The sequence below is a fragment of the Mustela putorius genome, unplaced genomic scaffold (genome assembly GCF_011764305.1).
Source record: "Mustela putorius furo isolate JIRA1106 unplaced genomic scaffold, ASM1176430v1.1 tig00003949_pilon_pilon_pilon, whole genome shotgun sequence".
NCBI lineage: Eukaryota > Metazoa > Chordata > Mammalia > Carnivora > Mustelidae > Mustela > Mustela putorius.
In genome coordinates this window covers 7,651,234-7,670,974 of record NW_025422093.1, presented here as the reverse complement: position 1 = coordinate 7,670,974, position 19,741 = coordinate 7,651,234, and the positions used below count along the sequence as shown (strand labels likewise).

The following is a 19,741-nucleotide window of genomic DNA, read 5'->3' as shown; positions in this document are numbered from 1 at the left end:
AAAAGTTATTGATGTCTGTATGTTAATTTTGTGTCCTACTACCTTACTAAATTCTCTCATTTGCCTTAGATGCTTGGACAATTCTCTTGGGTATATACAATATATAATACAATAAAGTTCCACAGTCATCTACTAACAGTAATAGTTTTACATTTTTACCTTGTATTTTTACACTTCAGATTTCCTTCTTTTGCCTTTGCATCAAACAGGGTATACAGGATAATGTCAAATAATGAGGGTGTATGTCTCTGGCTCCTAACTTAGAACACCTTCAAATGCCAAGGTGCTGCCTCTGGGGCTTAAATCAATTTATTCCACAAAATTAAGAAAATATATCTATCTATTTCCCTAATTTTGAGTGTTCTTATAGAGAATGCTTACTATGTTTTATCAAAGGCATTTCTGGTGCACAGGGAGATGATTATGATCTCTTCCATAGAACTTTAAATGTAATAAAATCTGTACTTTCTTTTCTTTTCTTTTCTTTTCCTTTCTTTATTCGTCAGAAAGAGAGAGAAAGCACAAGCAGGGGTGAGCAGCAGGCAGAGGGAAAAGCAGGTTCCCCACTGAGCAGGAAGGCAGATGTGAAGTTCAATTCCAGGACCCCAGGATCATGACCTGAGCCGAAGGCAGAGGCTTAAGGCAATTGAGCCACCCAGGCACCCCTAAAACTCTATTTTTCTACCTTGAACCACCCTTGCATTATTGGATTAAATCATCCTTGGTTCATGCACTATTTTGATTATATCTGCCTATTTGGGGGACAGGGGAAGGATTTTTAAATTGACAAGTGAGATTTTTCTTTTTGTTTTTAATTTTTACTAAATTTTTTTAATCAAAGTAATATTTTCAAAGAATTTGAAAATATTACTTCTTCCAAAGTTCTAAAACAGTTTACATGGCAATGGATTTGGAGGGCCAAATCTCCACCTCCCTGCCCCCGCAAGGCTTCCCACTTAATCTACACTTCCTATGTCCCTGTACCATGTCAGGTTTACAGTTTCAACAGAGTCTTCTTTGACCACAGGTCTTTCTTAGCCATTCCCTTGGCTGTTGTTTCATCAGATAATAGCTAAAGACAGTGGAAAATATCATTCAGCCATTCATGCATGCCCCTAATTAGATGGTGGAGCATTTGGCTATCTTAAGAGAGTCATGGTTACAACCACCAATTTATCTGCGCTTCAGTGAATGTATTCACTTTGACATTCAGAACACTAGGCAAAAATCACATCCCCACCTGCCACAGGCCTTTGTATAAATTAACTTTCAGTATTTCATAACTGAAAACTGGAAGAGGTTACAATTTGTACACAAAATTGCAGAGTCTAAAGGCCAGCCTCTCAGACCAAATGATTGTGTTAGCAGACAGAATACTGCAAACTTCCAAATATCTAAATCCTTTGAAATAACCATCAGAAACTAACTCTTTCTAGTACCTACTCTACTATAAAAGCAAATAATATAATGCTGGTCCTTCTAATGACAATTGGGTATTCTGCCATTTTTCTTGGTCAAAATTTCTTTTAAAGAAAATATAGTCTTGATTCCCTAAACTAGATACTATATGATAGCAATAGCCAAACAGCTAGCGAGACTAAAAAGCTATATAAGAACAAATGCATATGAGACTGTTGTTTATTTAAATCTTCAAATTACAGAACTTCAGGAAAAGTATACAATTACATAGGCAGAACACCAGAATTGCAAAGAAAGCCCCAGTATTTTCTGGAGGGTGGGGAAAGTGAAGGGGTGAGGAGAATCTCCCTTGCCAGTGTGCACACTTCAGGAGACAGAAATGCCTTTATACACAAAATACCTTGGCCTTGCTTTACTTTGCTTTGCCTAGGGTGACATTTCAACACATAGGACAAGAGCCAGAGAATTCTTCTCACCATAAATATTTGGGAGAACAACCTTTGAAATACAAAGCTCCCATGTATATCAACTCTGACTAGAAAGACAAGTTTTTACAACGAGTTGGCTAACAGTTTCTAATCTTTAATTGTCTCATAGTTTGATATACATGTAGTCTCATTAGAACATGCTGGAAAATACCATTTCGTGATTTCTTGTCAGGGTAATGAATAACTTCCTCCTACAGGTCTCTCTATTCCTTAGGTGTTTCTCACCTGCTATTTCTCTGACATTATATATTCTGCAAGTTGATTTCACAAATAAACTAATCTTTATTTCCCTCCCCCCCCTTCTGTAATGGCTCCCAATTTCCTGTGGAAGACTTGGATCTTCTCTATAGGTAGACAGTTGGTAACACTGCTGATTAAGATTCCTTGATCTTGACCCATAGGACAGTATCTAACCCAAGCAAGGGCAACAGGACCTCTCTATCAGGTTTCTGAATCTTAGGTGAAATGCCATAAGGAAAAAAACAGACATTTGAAGTTTATTGATTTCAAAGATAGTACACTGAAGAGACCTTCTGTCAGTTCCTACTACCTTGACTACCTAGGGGAAACCCAAGATTGGTTTCTCCAGGCTTTCATTTCACTCCATGAGCTAACTCAAAAGATTAGTTGTGAAGTTAGCTGGTGTTTGTTTCTTTTACTTAGAACAGACTAAATAAATTTGAGTACCCCATAATTTCAAATTGATTATTTTAACTTTCTATGCCCTACTTGGTTCCATTTGGGTCAAAGGGCAAGTTTAGGGATATAGTCTATGGCCACATAATATAGGAAATATAGATATGTCATATTTTTTTCTGAAATTAATTATCCTTCCTTCTTCATATCTTATGATTCCATATATGATAACAATCTCTTCTCTGGCATTATTTAAATAAAAACTTCAAATTAACTGAAATTTCCACTAAGCACACTTACACTAATATCTACAGAAATGCAGCTTTATAAAAGGGGTTTTTACACAATAAGTTTCTCGATCACTTACAAATTAAATTATATTGCCCTAGACAGCAAGTGAACTCAGAAGAAATATGACATGGCCTTAAGATAACGTGTGATCTCTGAGTTCCAAAGAGGTGTCCGGCTATTAAACGTTTGGGAGTCAGAGGAAAATGAAATCAGGAGTGGAAGGCCTTAGGAAGTAGGTTTCTAAAGAACAATGGAGAGATTCGGGAAAGCGTGGCTCTGGCAAGAAAAACAACATGCACCTGGGTGTGGAATCAGGACAGGCCTGCTACGTTTGGGGGAAGGTAAAGAAGGCAGATCTTAGAGGACTCACAGAGGAAAACAAGATTAGAAAGGTAGCACTCTCAGTTGAAACTGAAGAAGAAAGTATCTCAGGAAGCCTATACCTATAATCCTAAGATAGGATTTTTTTTCATATTTTACATAATGTATGCTGGCATTAATAACCCACTTATATTACCTAAACGATGGATTTTTTTTTTGTACTAAAAAATAACAAGCTCTGTAACATCAGAGAATGTTGTTTTATTTGGACTAGAGTTCCATGAGTATATTCAAAGTTTGGGGCTCTTACACATATAACTGTAGGAAAGTATGCTTCTAGGAAACACACACATTGTAGCATATTCTAGTACATTCTTTGAAAATTTGGAATCTTTTTTAATCGGAGTGTTCACACACCAAGACTTTGCATAACAAGACACCTTATAAAACTCAAAATTACAAGCCATTTTGAGAAGACCATTCTTTGTCACACTACAGTCTAAGGGAACACCACAAAATTAATGTTAACTTATCATTTAAGTGCACTTCTTATTTTTAATTTAAACAGTAAATACGTTCTACATATTATAAACCTTGTTTGGAGTGGAGAGAAAACAGCATGAAATAAAACTTACCATGGCAACATATTATTACTCAAGAAAATCAGATTATCATAGTATAAAGGACAGTGTATCTCTTAACTCTAGAATTTGTTTTGTCAAAGGCAAATGCCAACTGTTGATGAAAGTCTACATTTCACTGATGGTGATTAAGCTCTAATACCTTAGACTGCATTTAGTTCTGTTCAAGTAATGCCAATTCTTTGCTATTTCCTTAAGCATCCACTGGCTGAAAATGTCTATTCTCCACATATAGGATCCCAGAACTGCATATTTGACATTTATGAATATTCACTGTTGACATAGAAGCTTTTTGTCCCTGAAATGTATACACACATACTATACTACTTTTTGCCAAATTGGGAGTGATTTACAATTGATCTTACTTTCAGTTGATGGTCCCTCTTGCCTTTGTTCCCCCCACGATAATAATTTTTAATAGTCCATTTTTAAGTTTTTATACCAGAAAGCATTTTACCATTCATTCATTCATTTTTATTAACATATAATATATTATTTGCTTCAGGGGTACACGTCTGTGAATCATTAGTCTTACACAATACACAACACTCACCACAGCACATATGCTCCCCCATGTCCATAACCCAATCACCCTACCCCTTTTGAGTGTTACCTATATGTCAGTAAAGAGTCCTAGATACATTTTTCGCTCAAATCTTAGGAGGTAAAAGAGAACTTTTTTTTTCTTTTGTTCAATCTCAATCACTGCCAAATTACCTGATGCTGAAACACTTTTTTTTTTTTTTTAATTAGGAGCATAGGATCACATGACTACATCCTGGTGGAGGAAATGGTTGATTCCAGGTTGGTTTTGTCTTGACCTGGTCATCCATCAGCTGTGTCAAAAGTCTAAGTCAACCTGGGCTTTGTGACTTTCCTCAGTTACATTGATGCTACTCTTGTTAAATGAAAGGCTCTAAACCAGAGGCCAGGATGAGGCAACCTGAAACCCTAGCACGTCACTGTTGGGGATGAAAACACGGCAGCCACTACTGAGAAGCGTTTGAAAGTGGGCATGAGCGTGGACTGTCAAGGGCACAAGATTTCTTTCTGGGGTAATGGAAATGTTTTCAAATTATTTTGAAGTATTTTAAAAATAGATTATGATACACTTTGCACAACTCCTGGTTAGAATCAACAGACCTGAACACATTAAGTAGGTGAGCTTTATCACAAACCCCTTAGAGTAAAACACATTCGAAAGCTACTGGATATTAGGTTTTGGTTCTGACTCCAATGCAAGTAACAAGCTTCATAAACTACTGCTCTGTGGGAAGCAGTTCTAGCACTGACACCGCGCTTGCACAACGGTGACTTCTGCTTTCCCAAACATCCATCATAGATCCTCCACCACTGCAGTCTGGGTCCAGGGATGCTGGAAATTGAGGGGGAAAAAAATGGGGGGAATTCTCATAAAAAATGTGAGTAAACAAATCATTCTTTGTTTTAATAAAAATGAAGACAAGGAAATAATTATTTGGGAATTCTAAAAATATATAGGTAAAAAAATACCCTTTAACATATATTGAGGCTCATAATTCAACTATAAGTTAATTAAATTCCATTTAGTGGGACACGAGCACAAGAGAGGCAGTTCAGAGGTACAAGTAATTGTGCCTGTGGCCAGCGCTTGAGCCCGCCTCCAGCTCGCCTATGACGCCACCTCTTTCACTTTCCTATTCTCAAGTAGCTTCGTTCTACAGTGTTTGAGGAGTGAAAAGTGTAGCATGTGTACTCATCACTTGCAAGAGTCAACACACTTATGACTGATTTTTGGTTACTTGGGAGTAGCATAAAGATTTAAAATAGTAGAAATTCCCTCTGAGCCAATAATATAAACTTTGAAGTGAGTCTACTCCACTTGGCGATTCATGTGTTAGTGAACACAGACACATTAACACCAATGTTAGTCCTTTAAATGTTATAGTCAGTGGATGAATTTTGTCATTTTCCAATGACATGTCATAATCAGTACAGCTTACGATTTCTCTTCTGAAGTAAAATAAACTTAGTTATATATCAAGGTCTTTTTTTAACATATATAAACATTTTTTTAATAAACATGTAATGTATTATTTGCCCCAGATCAAGGTCGTTTTTAAAGGAAAAGAATCCACCTTGTTGTCCTTCTAGAAAACTATTAGAACTCTTGGTAAAGTCATATTGAGATAGCCTTATTTTATACACACACAGACATACACACAGATTTCTATATTTACAATTCTGTAAGCATTTTCTACAAAATGGCAGAGCTATAAAAGGAAGACAACTCCAAATAACAACTTTAATACTACTGTGAAATCAATTGTGGTGGCCTTAATCGGACGGTCTCAGAAGTTAAAAGAAATAAGCCATTTCAGACTTCTGGTATATTAAATATAGAAGAAAAAAAGCCAAAATGAGGTTAGAGAAATCAAGATTATCTGTTAAAAGTTTGCACTTTAAAAATTAATGCTATCAGCCAAAAAAGGGTGAACAACCCCAATGTCCATCCACTGATGACTGGATGACTGAAATGTGGTCTAAAGGGGAGAAGTGCTGGTTCATGCTCCCACATCATGAACCTTAAAAACATGATGCTAAATGAAAGGAGCCAAACACGAAAGACCACCTATTACAGGATTCTCATTTATATGAAACTTCAGTATAGGGAATCTAGAGACAGGAAGTAGATTAGGGGTTGCCTAGGTTTAGGAGGTTTGGTAGGGGGGACAGGAAGTAACTGCTAATATGTATGAAGTTTCTCTCTGGGGTGAAGAAAATGTTTTAGAATTAATCCTGGGGCACCTAGGTGGCTCAGTGGGTTAAAGCCTCTGCCTTTGGCTCAGGTCATGATCCCAGGGTCCTGGGATTGAGCCCCGAGTTGGGCTCCCTACTCAGCAGGGAGCCTGCTTCCCTTCCTCTCTGCTTGTCAAATAAATAAATAAAATCTTTAAAAAAAAAAAATTCTGATGATGGTTGCACAAGTCTGTGAATATACTGAAAACAATCAAACAAACTTTAAATATGCATTATAGGGTATGTGGGTTACATTTTTGATAAACCTTTATCAAAAACTTAATGTAAACTCCAACTGTATATATTTGCCAAAATTCGTTATATTACACACTAATAACCATCGAATTTTACTATAGGTAAATTATACCTCAATAAAGCTGACTTTATGAAGGAAAAAAATAATTCTATAAACACACACACAGTTACAATCGCCAGATATATGATCTGATCTGGAGGTAAAATCGATAATCTTTGTAGAAGGTCTTCCACCCAGGGGAGGAATTCCCCGGGGCCAATATAGTCCTTCTCCCCACACACACTCCCCCAACACACATGCCCAGACTTTTAACCTAGAAAACAGGTTATACTAAGGAAATGAAATCAGGAGATGATGTGTTGCTTATTTCAACATGTAGCTCCTCGAACAAAGGTGCAGGAGTGACCACATATCATAAAAGAAGAATCTAAGCGATGAAAATGAAACGTAAATTCAGGGTTTCTGGAGTACATCATGGTGTCTGGATGTTTTATGTCTACACACAAGAAGGATGTAAAGAAAATGGTATGAAGCAAGTTAACATTTTCAATTGCATAATAGCTTCTCTTTATTCCTCTTAATTTTACCATAAAGATGGGGTAGAGAGGAAGAGGGAAATTTTTCCAATATGTAGTTCCAGAATTTCAGGAGCTTTGTTATTACACATATACATTTGGCTTCTAACCTAGTCTATGCTACTTACCATGTGTTTTTGAGCCAATTACTTACTATCTCTAGGCCCCACTTTTCTCATCTTAAAATGGGATAACAGTGAACTTCAAGTGCAAACCTTAGTGCCTAGCACGCAGTAAAAAGGTTTAATAAATGTTAGCCATTATTTTAAAAACCATAAAGGATTCCTGATCACTTGATAGCCTCTTCAAGAAGTAGTTACTAGTTACTCATGTAAGAGTTTCATAGCAACTAGTTACTGAATCATATTTAAATCTAGGGTTTCTATGACTTTTAATTTTTTAATTTTTAAAAAAAGATTTTAATTATTTATTTGACAAACAGAGATCACAAGTAGGCAGAGAGGCAGGCAGAGAGAGAGGAAGGGAAGCAGGCTCCCTGCTGAGCAGAGAGCCCAATGAGGGGCTCGATCCCAGGACCCTGGGATCATGACCTGAGCTGAAGGCAGAGGCTTTAACCCACTGAGCCACCCAGGTGCCCCTCTAAGACTTTTTAATCTCAGTTATCTCTTAATATTTAGAATAATAGTTATACCAAGATCCGGATATTACCAGATTCCAACTTGAATCATTCAAAAATTTTGTTTCCTACCAGATTTAGTTTCCTTTTATTGCAGGTTCAAGGCCTAAGCATTTTTAGTGTGTTAGAACCTCAGAAATTGCATTTTTAAAAAATCACCCTGTGACTCTAACGGAGGTCATCCACAGACACACTCTGAAAACGGCTGCCCAACCACTGGGGTCCTTGACTGGAATCATCTGGAGAGTTTAATCATCCATCTGTGATGGATGGCCCCACACACACTGCTCTGGGATAGGGCCTGACCTTTTCTGTCCTTCCATTGTGCAGTCAGAGTTGAGAACCACTGTCCTACAAGGGAGAACAACCTTTGACCAAACATCACATCTTCTTTCCCAGCAGAGAAGGAATACAGGCGAGGGAGAGAAGAGATTGAGAGCTAGGGACGAAGTGGGAGACAGGAACACATGCAAACTCTTACCTGAGCCTGCTGGTCCCAGTGCAGCGCCAGTACTTTTCTGCTCTTTCGGCTCAGCCCTGTCATCTATAACATGGCCAAGGACAAAGCTTATTTACCCCCAAAGCTCCATTGACCCAAAGCAAAAATTGCTATAGAAGTGATGGCCACGACAAAGGTATTTTCTTGATTTTCTATAAAATGTTTGAGAAGGCGCAAAAGGGGATCATTATCTATGATACAAAATTTAAAAGATGATTACATCCATTTATCTGAAGGCTTGCAAAAGTTTTGTTGTTGTTTTTTTTTTTTAATGAAAACAGGAGAACATAGCGTCAGAGAGTGTATCGACTCAAAAAACAACCTCCAACATGTTAATGTGCCCTAGTGAATTCGAAGGCTAGAGACAAGTAAGCATCCCTCTCCAAAGAATCCTAACTTGACAAAACAAAAGAGCAGAATAATTGGACCTTCTCAAGAGAGCACGGCTTTTATTTTTTAACTACCCCAGCGTGCAGAGGGAGAACAAAGGAATGGACAGTTGCCTGCTCTCTCTTCATTTGTGACACTTGGCTCTGTCCCCACTGGTGGTGGCCATGCTACTAACCCCACACTTTGATGTGGCAACTCCCCAAAATCTGTTGGCTGCTTTCCGGCTGGAGAATGAGCAGAGTTCCACCCTTGTGGCTCCCGAGAAAGCAAGCACCCATTGCCAGCCAGAAGAGAGAACATTTTTCCTCTCTTTCTTCCTCTGACCCAAATGGCCAAGCCCAGGCACACTCCTTGTAGAGAACACTCAATCACCCATAATGCCACGCTTCTCTAGCACAGCAGCCCAGCCAAAACCTGAGGAGAAGTAGCTCCAAAAACCTCCAGGCAGTCGGTGCAAAAATGGTCACCCCACCTCTCTGGGTCCAAGTCACATGCCCCAACAGAGGGCATCTGCAGCCCCAGCCTCGATAGTCCCCAGCAGAGCAGGCCTGCGGTTGGCAGGTGAAACTCTGAGCAGATTCTAATGATGATGATGATGATGATAGACGGTGATAATTCTAATAATCTGCCCGCAGAATGATGGCGTCACCTAGTGATTTGTTCACATTCGTCAAGGAACCTCTCCATTTGAGGACGGTAGTGGGAGAGAAGCTGGGATCTTCTAGGAATGGTATTGTGAGGTCCCCAAATGTGGTTAGTGGGATTTTGGTTAGCTAGGATTTTGTTTTTGTTTTTTGGGTCTTTCTTGGCACATGTGGATTTTGTTTTGTATAAAATGAAATGACTTTTTTTTTTGGTCTTTGATGATGGGTTTAAAATTAAAGGAGCATCTGGTCGTGGTGTGGGGGTGATCCAGGATTATGTTGTGACTGATGTATATTAGTTACTTGTACATTTTTTCCGGATCTTTACAAGGGGAAAGCTACAAGTAACGAGTTTTGTATAATTAATTTAAATTTGTTACAGGTTTTCATGTTCAGGATAAACAATTTTTCAACCTTTGGTGAAAATACTTGCAACAGTTTAAGGTGACTGTATTTTACCTTAAGACAACAGTTGCAATGCCAATTTTTTTGGGGGGGGTGTGAAAACACTTCAAAATTGAATTAAAAGATGTACATTTAAAATTGGTTGTGTATCTAATCTGCCCCAAGTTCAGTAAATAAACACTTCTTTAAAAAAAAAAGCTACAGCTTCATACAAGTACATACACAGATATTTATATCTAAAAATATAGGAAGATCTATATTCTAGAAGTTTTAGCATAAAGGATAAGAATGTGGCTTGTTTGCACATCCCATCTCTGATACCAGCCAAGAGTGTGACTTTTAGCAAGTTCCTCTGTGCCTCACTTTTTCCATCCATAGAGGAGGGGATGATAGTATTTACTTCGCCAGACTACTATGATGATGACATGAGTTACTTTACATAAAGCACTCAGCACAGTGCCTGGCACGTAGCAATTTTAAGGTTGTTTTTTTTTTTGTTTTTTTGTTTTTTTATTCGATGGACAGAGATCACAAGTAGGCAGAGAGAGAGGAAGGAAGCAGAGAGAGGAAGCTCCCTACTGAGCAGAGAGCCTGATGCGGGGCTCGATCCCAGGACCCTGGGATCACGACCCGAGCTGAAGGCAGAGGCCTTAACCCACTGAGCCACCCAGGCGCCCCACGTAGCAATTTTAATGTACATTATTATTTCTTATCCTTTTGAATATAATCATCTGTCATAAAAACGTTCTTTTTTTATCTTGGCAGAGATCCTCTCAAAATCTGAAAGTACTATACCCACAAATACCGCTGACCAGAACAACCACAGCTACCTCTCCTTCCCTGCCGCAATAGTGCGTGCGCACAAGCACACACACACACACACACACTCACTCACTCCACTTCCAAATTCCTCCCTCCAGGAAAAAAAAAAAAAAGATATGGAAATGACACATCATGGATAATTTCCTGGCAGTAAGAAAAATTCAGCAAATGGAAAGAAGGAAGTCTCCGTGAGGGAAGAACACAATGAAAAGGACAGTCTGCTCTTAGGTCACCAAGAGTCAAGAAAAGACAGAACGAGGAGGTGCTGAAATCCAAACAAGATTTGCTTTCATCTCCTTTCTTTTGTTCTCTTTCTCCCTTTCATTTTCTCCCTTCCTTTTCTTCCCAACTCAGGAAGCCACACAACTTTCCAGCACCTTTTCCAGCCGCTGCTGCACCTGGTAGAGTGGAGGAAAGCACTGATCACCAGAGCGGGCCAGAAACTTTTAAACTCAGCTCCTTTGCCTCTCAAAGAACTGCAAGAACTCGAGCTCCTCTTTGTACTCTTCACACCCCAGTTTTCTAATCGTCCCAGTTCAAAACCCCCTTTCCTATTCCAAAGACTCCTAAGATCTTCCTTTCTAAATCAGTTCTCAAGGAAAGGTGGTGACTCTACATGCAATCGAGGAGCAAAAAGGCAGAATCCTATTTTGAGGTTATATCTGCACTTGAGCTTGCTTCTAATGGTTTGATGGAACCATCCTAAGCACACTTAGTAAGAAACACATACCTACATACTAAGCACTTAGCACACTAAGACCTGCAGGATATTGCAAATCTGACTACCTGGCAGAATCACCTTGGGAGCTTAAGAATGACCCATGTCTGGGCCCACCCTCCAGCAACGAAAACAGGATCTCTGGAGGGGAGACCAGGTTGTTAGAGAGCTCTGGGTGATTTTACCATGTGATTCTGAGCAAAAGAAGGGGACAACAGCACTACAAGCCATCTTAAATAACATCCTAACGTACAATCATAAAATGAAAGGCATGGCTGCTTTTAGTTATTTAAATAGATTTTCTTTCTTTTTTTTTCCCCACTTCAATCACAGCTATGGAAAAATATTTCAAAATGTCCTTAATCCCAAAAATGATATCATACTTTGCTAAAAAGTCCCTAAACAGTGGACTGAAGAAAGTTTTCTAAGGTTTAAATGTACTACTACTTAGCCATATCATGGAATAACTTCTAATTGCCATTTTCTATTGACACCTCCTGTACGTCAGACAGGTCTTTCAAATATTATCTTTTTTAAAAAAGATTTTATTTATTTATTTGAGAGAGGAGGAGAAGGAGAGAGAGCATGAGCACGAGAGCATGAGCAGGGGTGGGGAAGGGGTAGGGGGGTGGGGAGCAGACTTCCCACTGAGCAGGAACCCTGTCACCCTTGATGGGGTCTCTATCCCAGGACCCTGGGATCAGGACCTGAGCTGAAGGCACAGGTTTAACTGACTAAGCCACCCAGGCGCCATTCAAACGTTATCTTTTTAATCTGCATACAACCCTACATAAAACTTAGGTAGTTATTAATAATTCCCATTCTACTCCAGCGTCCATAGGTTTTCTGTCAAATTCTATATGAAGCTTCTCCATTCCACCCGAGGAGCTGTTGCCTAATGCAGGTTCATGAAGAATGCATGGTTGCATTCTTTTACTTCGGGAAGTTGATGGTAAACTTTTTTTAACGGATGCTCTTGGATTTTAAAATGTTTCAGTGGATGTACTTTATTATTTTTTTAAGATTTTATTTACTTAGAGAGAGAGAGAGAGAGCTGAGGGAGAGAGGCAGAGGGAGAGGAACTCATGCCCACTCCATGCTGAGTGTGGAACCTGACATAGTCTCAGTCTCATGACCCTGAGATCATGACCTGAGCCAGAGCCAAGAGTTGAATGTTTAACCGACTGAGCCACCCAGGCGCCCCTTTAATGGATTTCTTTAATATGACTGAATTTGCTAACATCATCCAGGGGGTTTACACTGAACAAACAGATGTCTAGATAAAAATAATATTTTGACCACTTCAGGAGCTTTGAGAAAAATACACAGAATATCATGGTCTTCAAATCTCCGTTGGCCTCTACTCTTAAAAGTCTTTACCAGAGACATTTGTATTCATTTCATAAAAGTTTTTTTTTAAATATTTTCATAGCACAGGAAACAACAGACACTACTAGTCAAATCCATACACATTTAGAGCCAGCATTAAGCGCCCTGGGCTTCCATGCGATGTGGCTTACATCACTCTTTTCTTCTTACTTCATTCTGGTGTGCCATTTACTCATCTTCTTCCCTTCCTCTTCACTAACAAAAATTCCTGGGCAAAGGGCACAACTTATATTCTTTTGTTTTTGTTTTTGTTTTTGTTTTTTTGATTTTTATTTTTTATTTTTTTAAAAATATGGAACGCTTCAGAAATTTGCGTGTTATCCTTGCGCAGGGGCCATGCTAATCTTCTCTGTATCGTTCCAATTTTAGTATATGTGCTGCTGAAGCAAGCACACAACTTATCTTCTTTACGTTCTTTCTGCATCTATGCATACAATAGGCACTGAATCAATGTTCCTTGAGTGTAACAGAAAAGAGTATTAAGCAGCAGTTTGGGAAGCCCACCAAGCTGTGGGCTAGAGCAGTGTTGTCCAAACTCTGCAATGCATCGCAGGTCATGAAATCAAGTGTTGATTGTGAGTACATTTTTTTTTTTTTAATTGGAACAAAACAGGTAAGAATCAAAAATGTAAGAACAGCTCCTGCAGGGTGGTGAGGGCTCCGTGGCAGTCTGGGAAACTGCGCTTCGGGATGTGTGAGTGTGTGTGTGCGTGTGTGTGTGTGTGTGTGTGTGTGTGCAGGGCGCACAAACATATCGCACTGCGGGTCACTGTCAAATTGCCACAAGTCCCTGCGCTAGAACATGGACCCTGGAGTCATTTCTCTGGGGTTCGTGGTTGCACCTAGCCCTTAGCCCCGAGACTCACCGCAAGTTCACGATCTTCCCAGTTTCTTCATCTACAGAATGGAAAGAGCAAGAACTCCAACGTCTCGGGACTTTTAGGAGAAACACAGGACACAATCCACGCAACCCAAAGCCCGGGGCTTGGCAGAGTGAGTGCGCACCGTTCTCCTCACGGTCCTTGCGCCTTTCACAGGTTTTCTGAGAAAAACGCGAAAGAACACGCTCCCTGGCTTCACTTTCTCACCCCCTGATGATTCCGCAACTGTGGTCTGGCTCCCACGCGTCCACACAAGAGAAATGCTCCGGCTGTGGAGCCCCCACCGCCTCAGCGCGGAGCCAGGTCGGGCTTGCCTTCCACCGTCCTCCTGACAGTGCCCAACCACCGCTCCCCTCCCCAATCTTCTCTGCAAACCAGCGCCCCCCTGGTCTTCCGCACCCACCCGACCCCACAAGCTCTCTAGCCTCACTGGGGGACCGCATGTCTGCAAAGGATGGAGTCCCAAGTCTCCATCCGCAGGCCTGACCTCTCTCCAGAACTCCAAACCCACAGGTCTACCCCATTTCTTATCATTTTCTATGTCAAGATGCCCCTCTGGCTGGGTTCAGGCCCCTCCCACCCCATGCAGCCATCAACCTCCTCCTCCCAAATTCATCTGGAATTTCATCTGGAAAACCAACACAGCCAGGCTTTCATTGGACCAAGCAGAAAGCGCCGTCTGCAGCCCGTCCCTGATCCTCCTCCCCTGGGTTCCAGGTCAGCCAGGACTGGGCCTACCAAGCAGGAGCTCTGGGGTCGGACCCTCCCTCTACATCTTTGCAAATCCGTACAGCTGCCTGCTCACAGACCCTTCTGCTTCTGCTCTCTCCCTGCAGCAATGCACCTGCAGGCTGCGGCCAAACCAGGCTTCTCCTCATCTCAAATTCCGCCTCCAACTTCTCAGATCTCTCAGCCATCCCTCACCACCCACAGTGTATCCACTAGTAGGGCACAAGCTCTCTGTTTAATTCATTAGTAAAAGCATATAAGAAAATCTAAGATTTTTCCTGCCCTCATGGAGCTGACAGTCCCCCATCAATGAATGAGTATTCAAAACTTATAAAAATGAAAAATTTGTTCTAGAAATCCATGTTTTGTTCATACATTAGGTATTTACATCTTTAAATACCCAGCGAGTTAGTAGATGCCTTTTGTTTTCCTCTAAAAATCTGCAACAATCCAACTCCCAACTATACCCCTTTAGGATGTCCCACAAGCCTGTGGTCCCCAAGCCATTGTCGCAGTTCAGCACATGAGCCCCGCTCCTTCCGTCCTTTAGAGAGGGGCTGTAATGCCTATCTCCAACCTGCCTACTGACAAGCTCCTGCTTTTCCTCTAAGACTTAGCCTAAAATGTCTCTTTCTACTTAATGCCATCCTGACTCTTCAACAGTCAATCTATCCTCCCCTAATATCTCACACCAATTTGGACAATCTTGCTATTACAACATTCATCCCAATAAACTGTTATTGTTTGTTACTATTTGTTAACTTACAAGCCTGTCCCACATCCCAAGCACTAAGAATTGTGTTGGACACATAGTAAAAGCTCAATAAATCTTTATGAAATTAATGAATGCTAAAAAAAAAAAAACCTACTTACCTAACTCTATTAAAATGATGAATCAAACATCTCTCATTCAACAAAATGAATTACGTGCATTTAGAAGATAACATGCCTTTATTTAGAAGAAAATGAATTAGAAGGCACGGTGGAACCAAGACGGCCTGGTCCCTGCATCCATGGAGATTAGAGGTTGCTTCCATCATTGAATCTGAAGGACTAGCCAAACACGTGGGTAAAAATAAAGAAATTGTAGGGTTTTTTCTAATTCAAACTTTTTTACCAATATAATATCAAATGCTATGTCTTTAATGGCCAGACAGTTACCTGATTCTAGATTTGGTTTTAAATGTTAAACATGATTGACACACTGAAGGGCAACATGGTAGGGGGGCAAGGGCAGGGGGCACTTTGGGAGGTGGGGGTGGGCGACACATTCCTGGAGCCAGAACAAGGACAAACTGTGGCTCACAACTGTCATCCAGAGCCTTCTGTTTGTCCTCTGTCCTCTTGAAATCAGCTCCGTCACAAGAAGATATGTAGTTTCTCTAAACATGCCATTCTTGTGTTATTTATTCAAATGCTTCCGTCTCATTGTCAACATCTGCTCTGAACTTTTCAGTTAGAATCAGACTCTTTTGTTTGTAAAATGGCTCATTGACATAAAGTGAGGAACACATCTTAGCCAGTTAAATCCAATACACTGAGCTTTAAAAAAAATTTATATTAAAGAGTTTTCACTGCAGAGGAACCAGAGTTATTAAAGGTAATTTGGAATTGGAATCAGACATAAATGCATTACTTTTTGTTTTCATTTTTACTTTGGGGTCCATATAAGAATGTTAAAAAAAAAAAAAAAGGCCCTATACTGCTGAATTAACACAACTCAAAAGCTAAACTCTTAATTCAGTATGCAATTCAAGAACATTCCCAAATACTTCCAAGTTTAAAAGGAGAGACAGACTACACAGTGAAACTTTGCCAGGGTAAAGACGATGATTTCTTTGTCCAAGGGCCATAAGTCAGACCACGAGTACAAGTTGCCCAAGGGGGAGCCAGGATCAATTTCCTGATGGGTTATTATCTCAGGTTGGAGTGAGAAGGAAAATGTTTAGAGAAATAACTCTGGGCCCTCGAATTAAATCACATTAACCATCCCCAAAAGAGATAATTAACACAAGTAATTAACTGCTGGAACCTATGAATTATGAAAACAGCTTGGCCATCAAAAAAGGACATTCTTTCTCTTTAAGGCCTTACAAATCGATCACAGTCCAGCACTTAGCAAAGAGCTCCTCCAAAGCTAAATTATCCTCCAAAGCATGACTTAGATATGGTGTTATGTTTCACCAAAATGGAAGAAATAGGTTAGAGATAACACGGATTGAGTATAGGATCATGGAAGCCTGAAGCCAGAAGGAGCCTTAGGAATCATCTAGCAAAGTGACAGCCTTCAAACCAGATCTGATCTCTAGATCTCCAAAGGTATTTTGTTGGCCTGCACAATTTTTTATTTTTTTATTTTATTTTTATTTTACTTTTGCAAATTCTGAATGAATTTAAAACTGGAAGATTTCACATTTTCTCTTGAAAATCCATCAGAAGACCCAGCAACACTGGGCCCTTATTCCCACATAACAGTTGGCTGGAACTGAGTTGCTTTCATCGTCACGGAATGGCCATGTTCTCTCCAGTTCCTTCCACTCTCTAAGAGCTCCCTGACACAAGACCAAGGTTGACCTGCATTGAGAGTTTCACCTGTGCTCTCCCCACTCTACCCATCATCTGCCTTGCCTGTCTCCCCTGGCTGAACCCTGTGAACTTGCTTCCACCAATCTGGGGGTGTGTGGTTAGAGGAGAGGCCAGTACCCAGGTCCCTCACTGACTAATCCAGTAACAGTCACCTACTTCCAGTACCGTTCTCAGGCTCAGAAGAGAAAATGGCCAAATTTGTAAACCACGCAGAGTCTGAGAAAAGATGGAAAGATCTAGATTTAACAGAGTTAAGAACCAGCAAGTGAGAGACAGATGCTTAAATTTGGTATAATCATTTCGCAGCATCCCATACTCTTATCATGTGTCCTATGCTACTGGGCTCTTGTTTTAGCTTTTCCCTGGAGTGGTAGCTACTATTTGGGCCATGCTTTGAGTGATATGGTTCGCGTGATGATAGTATCTACACCGGTGTATTCTTTTGCTTAGTATATGTTTTGCATAATTTGTACATGATTATGTAGAGTCCAATCTGTTGTCTGAGCACACAATTGAGTATGTCATGTATAAACCAGTATATTTGCTGTATCACTTTCAGAATAAAAACTCAAGACACAAGGCAACCTATATGGGATGTTGAAACACAAAAATATCTGGTGCATTCGGGAGGGTTATTGGGAATAATGAGAAGGATATTTGAAATTAACACTCTTCCAGAGAATCTGGCAGATCTGGTCTTTGTGTCATATTTGCTAATGTTTTACCCATCCATAACCTATCTCTCTTTTCTCAAAGTGCTAAAGAGTTTCTTTTGGGTGTGTCATAAAAACACAAGATCATAGAATAGTTTGAAGATGTGTTAAAACATTTAAATGTCTCGGGCACCTGGATGGCTCAGTCGTTAAGCGTCTGCCTTCAGCTCAGATCATGATCCCAGAGTCCTGGATGGGGTCCCACACGGAGCCCCCGCTCAGCCGGAAGCCTGCTTCTCCCTCTCCCAATCCCCCTGCTTGTGTTCCCTCTCTCACTGTCTCTCTCTGTCAAACAAATAAACAAAATCTTTAAAAAAAATTTTTTTAATGTTGCATCATTAATTTATAAAGTGAAATTAATCAGAATGATGAGTAATGTACAATATGATGACCTAGTATATTATATATTTGAAAGAATGGATCTTAAAAGTTCTCATCACCCAAAGAACTGTATGTGTGATGATGGGCGTTAACTAAGCTTACAGTCGTAATCACTTCACAATATATACATATATCGAATCATTATGCTGTACATGTAAAAGTAATACAATGCTATACGTCTTTATAACAATTAAAATAATAAAATCAGAATGATGTGAATGAGGATGCAAATTTAAAAAAATACAGAAACACTTCTACTGGTAGCAGGCTCAATTTCTAATTTCTTTTAACTAGCTATCATGTATTATGCCCTTGTTGCGTGACAGTTCAACAATAGGATTCAAGTTCAAAGGATGGGCTTTTGAGAGACATTTCTGGGCTTCAAATTCTGGTCCCATCATCTACTTAGCTGAGTGATCTTATTAACATTATCAGCTTAAGATCAAAATTATGCCTTCTTCCTTGACAAAATAAGGCATGTGGCTCACATGACATATCATCTTTAATAAACATTAATAATAATTATTATTATTGGCAGTGGAAACACAGAACAGACAGTGGCTCTACTCTGCATATTGCTCAGGAAAGTGGACGTGTCTTCCTATCCGGAATTTTCATCAAACTAAGAGTCGGTATACCATAAGACTGCAGACTTGGAGGGAAAACTATTGGATTTATATAAAGCATTAAAGGCTACTTGAAATATATTACTCTTTTACAGTAATGTTTATAGGAAGCAAATACCATTGAGATTATATCCCTTTATTTATTTTAGGATATATACAAAACTGAGGGCGCCTGGGTGGTTCAGTGGGCTAAAGCCTTTGCTTTTGGCTCAGGTCATGATCTCAGGATCCTGGGATCTAGCCCCACATCAGGCTCTCTGCTCAGTAAGGAGCCTGCCTCCCCTCACCCCCCTGCTTGCCTCTCTGCCTACTTGTGATCTCTCTCTCTGTGTCAAATAAATAAGTAAAATCTTTTAAAAAATAAAAAAACAAAAATGAACTTCAAGGTATAAATTATAGTTAAGGATGCTAACATTGCTGGTATAAATAATAATAATAACAATAATAATGATGTTCAATCACATTTTTAATTTCTTCACATGGCTGGTCATATTCTCCCCAATCTAGCCCATCCTACCTCCCAGCCTTATCTATCTGAAATTCCAGGCTCCAGCCACTCCAAACTACCCTGCTTCCTTTGGACACATTGGACTTCCAGAACTCTGTGCCATTCACTTGTTCCAGCAAGGCTCCCTTCAATGGAGGAAATCCTCTTCCTTCTTCAAATACCAGCTCAAACACTACACCTGCTATGTAACTTTTTTTAGTTCTTAACCTTGAATGAACCTTCCCTTTTCTCTGCCATCAACAGCACACTAATGATGTTGCTGCCATCTGACTCCATTTGTACTATCTTGTATTGTAGATATTTGTAAACATACCCATTTCGCACTAGACTAAACTCTTTGAAGGCAGGGACCATGTGTTCTTTGCTTAAACTCGGTTGTTAAATACTTGCTCAATCTCATTAGCTACA

At 39.8% G+C, this 19,741-nt stretch overlaps 1 protein-coding gene and 1 non-coding gene across 3 annotated transcripts in view; both read right to left on the bottom strand.

Moving 5' to 3' along the window:
* SLC16A9 (solute carrier family 16 member 9) overlaps positions 1-19,741 on the bottom strand; it is a 54,099-nt gene that overhangs the window by 33,075 nt on the left and 1,283 nt on the right. The window lies entirely within an intron of this gene.
* LOC123389129 lies at positions 13,196-13,302 on the bottom strand. Its single transcript, XR_006603657.1, has one exon. It is a non-coding gene; the product is annotated as a U6 spliceosomal RNA (small nuclear RNA).